Here is a 7,464-nt window from a genome sequence, read left to right as displayed (position 1 = left end):
GTAGGTCTAACCTTTATCATGCTTTCATCTGCTTGCATCTTTGAGTTTTTCTTTCCATTTCCTTGATACTTGCCATGGATGTGGTGAAGTGATGAATCTTGTGGGTTACGTTGTCTTGGCTGGAGATCAGGTCTGAACAAGTTGGGCTTGCCTGGGCCTTTAAGTGATGGGCTATCATTGTGGACCTGGCCCTTGATAGATGTAGACAAGCCCAGCGATCATCCTTTTGCCCCTTTACCTTCTCTCCGGTTATTACTTAACCGTTGAGAGGGTAAACTTCGAGAGCAATTAATGATCGCGCCACTCCAAGACAAAACTGTTCAGATCAACGTTCCGTCTCATCATTGCCTTTCATTTCGAATTCCTTCTGTCTTCCGAAGAAATTAGCTCTCTTCTGCTCTCTGGCTTCCTGCGACTCCTTTTGCGTTTTTCACCTTATTGTGTTCTCAGGTACGCTCCCTTGTTCTTCAATGGCAAGTTCAAAGCTTCCTGATGTTGTTAACCTTGAGTCACGTATTACTTCTTCCAATATAACTGATCACATCTCCCGGAGGCTTCTAGATACTCCGTTGTATTTTATTCGAGCACCTCGTCCAAATGAGAGGATAGTTCTTCCCTACCCTCCCCCTCCTGGTTTAGTGGATCCCCAAGAGGGTCGTAGCATAGTGTTTTTCCTAAAGCAGAGAGAATTTGGTCTACCATTTCCTTTTTCCCCTTTCTTTGTTGAGGTCTTTGAATACTTTGGGGTAACTCCTCGAATGTTATCCCCAAATTCCATTTTATTTATGTCTTGTTTCGAGTCTATCTGTCTGTGTTGGGGTTTCACACCTACGGCCTGTCTGTTTGTTACTTTTTTCCGCCTGGTTAGGGCGAAGCAAAACTTCTATTACTTTTCCCCCCGCTATGGGCTATCTCTTCTTACGGGCTACAAGGATTCTATAAAGGGGTGGATAGAGAATTTCCTTGTGGCGGAGCTGAAACTAGGGTCCTGCCGATCGTGGGATGTGGGCCTAAGTTGGGGGGAGATCTTTTCGGGCTGTAATGATCTGCCCGAATTGAGTCTTATTGAGCAGGTTGGGCTGCTTCGACTGACTTCCGTTGAGAGGAAGTATGATGTCGAGAAGTGTATGTTTGCGGCCAACCTTAGGGATATCCAGGACACGGGTATAGTGCTTTGTCCTGCTATTCTGTTTCTTCGTTGTTAAGAATATCAGATAATATGCTGATTCTGTATAATTTCTTATTTTTTGCAGCTTCTGAGGTTAAAATGGACGGCATCAAATTCCCCAAGAACCTTGACCTGTCTCGGGAGAACATGCACGCAATTTTTGACGCCTTTGGGGATGGGCGTTCTGTAACTGAGATTGCTATAGAGCTAGCTCAGGTCGCTTCCTCCGAGAAGGTCAGCCGGCCGTCTGGTAAAGCTTCTTCTCGAGCTTCCAAGCCGAGCTCTCACAGCACTAAATCAGCTCGGCCATCTAGCCGTGGTGGGTTGAGCTCAAAGTCTACTGAACAAGTGGGACAGGGTGCTGCCCATTCTACTGAGGAGGTGTCAAGGGGAAAGTTTAAGTCCCCTGCTGAAGACAAGGAGACCTCTGGGACGGGGATGGAGATCATCCTCCTAGGGGATCAAAGTTGTAACAGCCCGGAAACCGGTACCCTCTCTGTAACGGCCCAAACTGCTCGGCACTAGGATCCAGATCGGCTTAAGGCCGCCTAGACCCGTAGTAAGCCTCTCCTGAACTCTAAATCCCATACATGATCCGACTGGACTATTACCTGATAACACTTTACTTAAAAACTACCAGACTTAACCTTTAAATCACTCTCTGTAGGTCCAATCATATGAACCAAAATGCTCAGATATACAAAAGTCCAGAGGTTTCTGGTGAAAGTGCCCCTGTCCCTGTGAGGACTGAACCTGAGGGTTCTGAGGGCATTCCAGCAAAGATCAGAGGCAAGCGCCCAGCCTCTTCTGGAAAATCTGCCTCTTCTCCTGTCCGGAAGAAGTCCAGGGTTGCAACAGGATCTTCTCCAGCTCTTCCTCCCATTGGGAAAGGGAAAGGTGTTGCTGCTGACCCGTCATTGCCTTCTCCTGGCAATTCTCTAAAGACGTCGGGTATTACATCCGAGTCTCCGGCCAGTGCTGTTGCCGACCTTCTTAGGGAGCAAATGTTTGGTGGAGCCACAGAGGCCTCAGATCCACGCCTTCTTGCTCTGACCGGCCTTTTATCCAGCTTTACCAAGGAGCAAGCATCCTTCCAGTCTCGCTCTCGTGAGGAGCTCGGATCGTCCATTAGGGAGATGCTTCTAATGGTAAGTCATTTTTCCCCCTCCTTTCAGTTTGCTTTGTTTCTTTTTCTTGATGGTTGCGTTTTCATGTTAGGTGACGGGCCTCTTTATGGAGGTGGATATCCGTGATCGCTCCCTCCGGGAGTCCGTAGATCGCCTAATTGAAGAGGCACGTCTGGAGGAGAATATATCTGCCACCAGTGATGCGAGGGGCAATTTGGTAGCTGCTCGGGAGCAGATCCAGTCCCTCCAGGTGGAATTGCATTCTGCGTTGGAGGCCCTCAAAAAGGCTGAAGAGAAAACAGCCGAGACGGCCAAGCATACCTCGTCCTTAGAAGATGAGTTGTCTCGGACTCGCAATGTTCTCCAGGAGGCTGATGAGAGGGCAGCTACCTTGGAGGTTCGCTGTAGAGGAGTGCTAGAGCAGCTGTCCTCTATGACAGAGGCTCTCAAGGAGAGGGATGAGGCCGTTAGCCAGAAAGCTGAAGTCCAGCGCCAATTTGATGCCTTAAAGGCTGATTTCGAAGGACTTCAGACTCATCTGGAGGAAGTAAAGGCTCAGAGAGAGATGGCCTTAGCTCGGGTGCAGGTCCTTGAGCAGGAGTTGAGCACAAGCTCTGACCGTATCAGAGACTTGACTTCCTTGGCTGAAGAGTTCGACCTTCGCCAACAACAGCTGAAAAATGAAGTCAGAGTTTTGGAACGTAAATGTTTAGCCCTGCTTGAGGTGGTAAAGTATGCCGAAGAGAAGGCTCAGCGGAAGCGCGATCAGTACATAGCGGAGTATCAGGAGTCTGATGAGCTAAAGGGTAAAATTGATCAGGCCTGTGAAGCTCATCTTCAGGACTACAAAGATTCTTCTGAGTTTGAGGAATTTGTAGCCGAGGCTTGTGAAGAACATCTTGATGAGTATAAAGCTTCTAGTGAAATGAAACAGGCTATCTTTGATAAGGCCTACCGCATGTATGTAACTGGCTACAATCGCGGTTTAAGAGAAGCTAGACAGGCTCCTGATATTCCTTTGGCCAAGCTTCGTAGGCGCGAAGTGGACTCAGATGGCGAGTCAGTGCTATACGGGGAGGATGATTTCCCTTTGCCCCGAGGAGATTGCCGGAGGGACCGAGATCGGCCAGCTGAGTCTTCTTCAAAGGGATCCGAGCTAGGGTCGGAGGAGGACGATCCTGATTCTGTGAAAGAAGGCCTTCACCCTGGGTCAGAAATTGCCCCTACTATTGAGAGCGCTGGTCCGAAGGACACCGAGCTTCCTTCAGGGGTGGCTGTAAATAGAAATAGTGAGGGTGGGTTTATTGATGTAAGTCCTTTAAGGACTATTCATCCTCCTTCCTCACCGGAGAAATAAATTGTAATAGTTATTAATGGAATATTAGTTTTCCTTTTTGTTTTTCATATTCTTTGACATTTATCTTTACTCTTCGTATGTGTGATGTAGACTTCATATGTTTATTCAGAAGCTCTAAATTAATCTTAAGTTGTGAGTTCAGCTCTTAGCTGTCGTCTGAGAGATCAAATCTCGTACCCATTTGATGGCAACTGTCATGCTAGTTTTTGACTTCTAGTCCTTCTTTCTTCGTTGTGACTTTGTATATTTATTTTAAATAAACTGATTTAGGCTTTTGATTATAGCCTGAATATCCTCCTAAGGATTTATGAGTTCTTCTATGGAGGGAGCTCGGCCTTTGTTTTTGGCTTTCGTATCTTGATCTTTTGAAGAAATGAATCTATCCGAGCTAGGAGCTCGGTCTTGGGCTTATCGGTCCGAGCTGGGAGCTCGACCTTTTTTTTTTTTTTTTTTTTTTTTTTTTTTTTTTGGGGGGGGCCCTGAAGTCCTTTACCAACTATTCTTACCTTCCGGAGGTCTTACGAGATCCTGGCTGTGCCGGGGTGACCTTGGGGCCTCACCGGCTATCCTTTATTTTGTTTTTCCGGGAGTTCTACGGGATCCCGGTCTTCTTCTTTACTGAGGTCTCTATGTCTGAGGGAGGTTTTCTTTTGCCAGGAGATCTTGGGGATCCTGGTCTTGTAATTCCGGGATGACCTTGGGGATCCCGGTCTTCTACCTCCAGGAGGTCTCTGTGTCTCAAGGAGGTTTTCTTTTGCCAGGAGATCTTGGGGATCCTGGTCTTGTAATTCCAGGACGACCTTGGGGATCCCGGTCTTCTATCTCCAGGAGGTCTCTGTGTCTCAAGGAGGTCTTCTTAGTGCCAGGAAATCTTGGGGATCCTGGTCTTGCATCCGGGAGATCTTAGGGATCCCGGTCTTCTACCTCCAGGAGGTCTCTATGTCTCAAGGAGGTTTTCTTTTGCCAGGAGATCTTGGGGATCCTGGTCTTGCATCCGGGAGATCTTGGGGATCCCGGTCTTCTACCTCCAGGAGGTCTCTATGTCTCAAGGAGGTTTTCTTTTGCCAGGAGATCTTGGGGATCCTGGTCTTGTAATTCCGGGACGACCTTGGGGATCCCGGTCTTCTTTTGCCAGGAGATCTTGGGGATCCTGGTCTTGCATCCGGGAGATCTTGGGGATCCCGGTCTTCTACCTCCAGGAGGTCTCTATGTCTCAAGGAGGTCTTCTTTTGCCAGGAGATCTTGGGGATCCTGGTCTTGCATCCGGGAGATCTTGGGGATCCCGGTCTTCTACCTCCAGGAGGTCTCTATGTCTCAAGGAGGTCTTCTTTTGCCAGGAGATCTTGGGGATCCTGGTCTTGCATCCGGGAGATCTTGGGGATCCCGGTCTTCTACCTCCAGGAGGTCTCTATGTCTCAAGGAGGTCTTCTTTTGCCAGGAGATCTTGGGGATCCTGGTTTTGCATCCGGGAGATCTTGGGGATCCCGGTCTTCTAGTTTTGTTCTTTCTTTTTCAAAGAGAAGTAACATTCTTAATGGAGATAACATCATTGCGTAAAGGATGGCGTTATTTTATTTATTTGTGCCTTTCAGAGTACAATATTTTTCTTTACATATATTTCAAGGGAAGTACCTTTTTAAGTGCTGGATGTTCCAGGCGTGGGGCTCGGGGTTTCCTTGCATATCTTCAATTCGGTATAACCCGGGCTTAACCACTTTTGTCACCTTGAATGGACCTTCCCAGGTCGGTGCTAGCTTGTCTGCGGCTGCTCTTTTTCCTGTAGCTTCCAAGTTTCTTAAAGTCAGGTCTCCCACCTTTAAGCTTCTTTCTCTGACCTTTTGATTATAATATCTTGCCGCTCGTTGTTGATAAGCAGCAGTTCGGACTTGTGCTTCTTCCCTAACTTCTTCAAGAGCATCCAGGTTGCTTCTTAACTTGTCCCCATTAGTGTCTTCGCTGAGAAATTGAACTCGATGAGTGGGGATCTGTAATTCAACTGGAACTACGGCCTCTGTACCGTAAGCGAGTGCGAACGGTGTTTCCTTAGTGGGTGCTCTGGGAGTAGTTCGGAGTGCCCATAGGATACTATTGAGTTCTTCTGCCCAATTTTCCTTTGCACCATCCAGCCGCTTTTTTAATCCTTGGAGGATTGCTCTGTTAGTGACTTCCGTTTGACCATTGGTCTGAGGATGGGCCACGGAGGAGAACTTATGCCATATGCCCACGTTCGTCGTGAAGGTTTTGAAAGTGTTGCAGTCAAATTGTCTGCCGTTGTCTGAGATAAGCACTCTGGGTATGCCAAATCTGCAGATGATATGCCCCCATACGAAATCTATCATCTTTCTGGCTGTGATTGTTGCTATTGCTTCTGCCTCTGGCCATTTCGAGAAGTATTCCACAGCTACCACTACAAATTTTCTTTGCCCCGTAGTCTTGGGGAAAGGGCCCAGGATGTCAATTCCCCATTGCGAGAAAGGCCATGGACTGGATATGCTTGCTTGAGGAGTGGCAGGGGTCCTGATGGCATTAGCAAATCTCTGACATACGTCGCACCTTCGGACAAACTCTTCTGCTTCTTTCTTAACAGTGGGCCAGTAGTATCCTTGCCTGAATATTTTGTTAGCTAATGTCTCTGCTCCCTCGTGAGCCCCACATAGGCCTCTATGTATTTCCTCCATTACCCTTGCAGCTTCTTCCGGACTTACACACCGGAGCCATGGGCTGGACTTCCCCTTTCTGTACAAAGTTCCCCTTATTACTTGGTAATTGGCAGCTCGAGCTGCTATCTTTCTGGCTTCGTCTTTATCTTCAGGGAGTTCGCCCTTCTCCAAATATTTCAGATAGGGGCTCATCCAAGTTGGGCTCTGGTCCACCTGCAGTACCGTGTTTGTCTTCTTGAAAGCAGGTGTGCGGATATGCTGTATGTATACTTCGTCAGGGAGCTGCTCTAATTCTTCTTTGGTCAATCGACTAAGCAGGTCTGCCTCCTCATTTTCATCCCGAGGTATTCTTTGAAATCTGACAATAACTCCCCGTTCTGCGAGCTCGGCTTCTATGGCTTTTACTTTATCGAGATAGTTCTGCATGATGGGGTCTCACCTCGGATCAGAGTCATGACTTCACCTTTTTGTTCTTTGGTGAGGTTGGCGTTAAGACTGAAAATCTTGCTTGCATCTGCTTCTGATAAGGGGAAGGTCTCCAATTCTCCAACTGGCTCTGTCCGGGCTTCTTTTGTTTCGTCTCTGACCTCCAGAACTTCCGAGTCGAGCGCTTCTCCAGTTGAGCTTGGTTCTGTTACTGTGGCCAAGTATACCGCCCTTGCTTCTTCCTGGCTGCCCCGAACCATTCCCACTCCTTCTTCCGTTGGAAACTTGAGTGCCAAATACCTGATGCTGGTGACAGCTTCAAAGCTAAACAACGCCGGCCTCCCTAAAATCGCATTGTAACTCAGTGGGAGTTTAACCACCAAAAACGCCTCATGATGGGTGCGAGCTCTGGGTGCTTCTCCCAAGGTAAGGGCCAGCTTCACCTTCCCTTCTACAAATACCGGTGCTCCTCCGATCCCTTTGATGGGTGACTGGTCCCGAACCAGCTGTTCCTCCGGGATTCCCATCTGCTGGAAAACCCGATATGGCAATAGATTGACCTTACTCCCATCATCCACCAGAACCTTCTTCACCCGAAAATTATGAATGACTGCTTCAATAACAAGCGCGTCATCATGGGGCATCTGAATGCCCTGTGCATCTTCTGAAGAGAAAACGATGGCCATGGGTGAGTGTTCAACGATCTGCATGACCTCGCCATTGCTG

The sequence above is a fragment of the Manihot esculenta genome, chromosome 16 (genome assembly GCF_001659605.2).
Source record: "Manihot esculenta cultivar AM560-2 chromosome 16, M.esculenta_v8, whole genome shotgun sequence".
NCBI classification, from domain to species: Eukaryota; Viridiplantae; Streptophyta; class Magnoliopsida; order Malpighiales; family Euphorbiaceae; genus Manihot; species Manihot esculenta.
The sequence above is the reverse complement of the archived record's forward strand: the minus strand, read 5'-3'. Positions refer to the sequence as shown.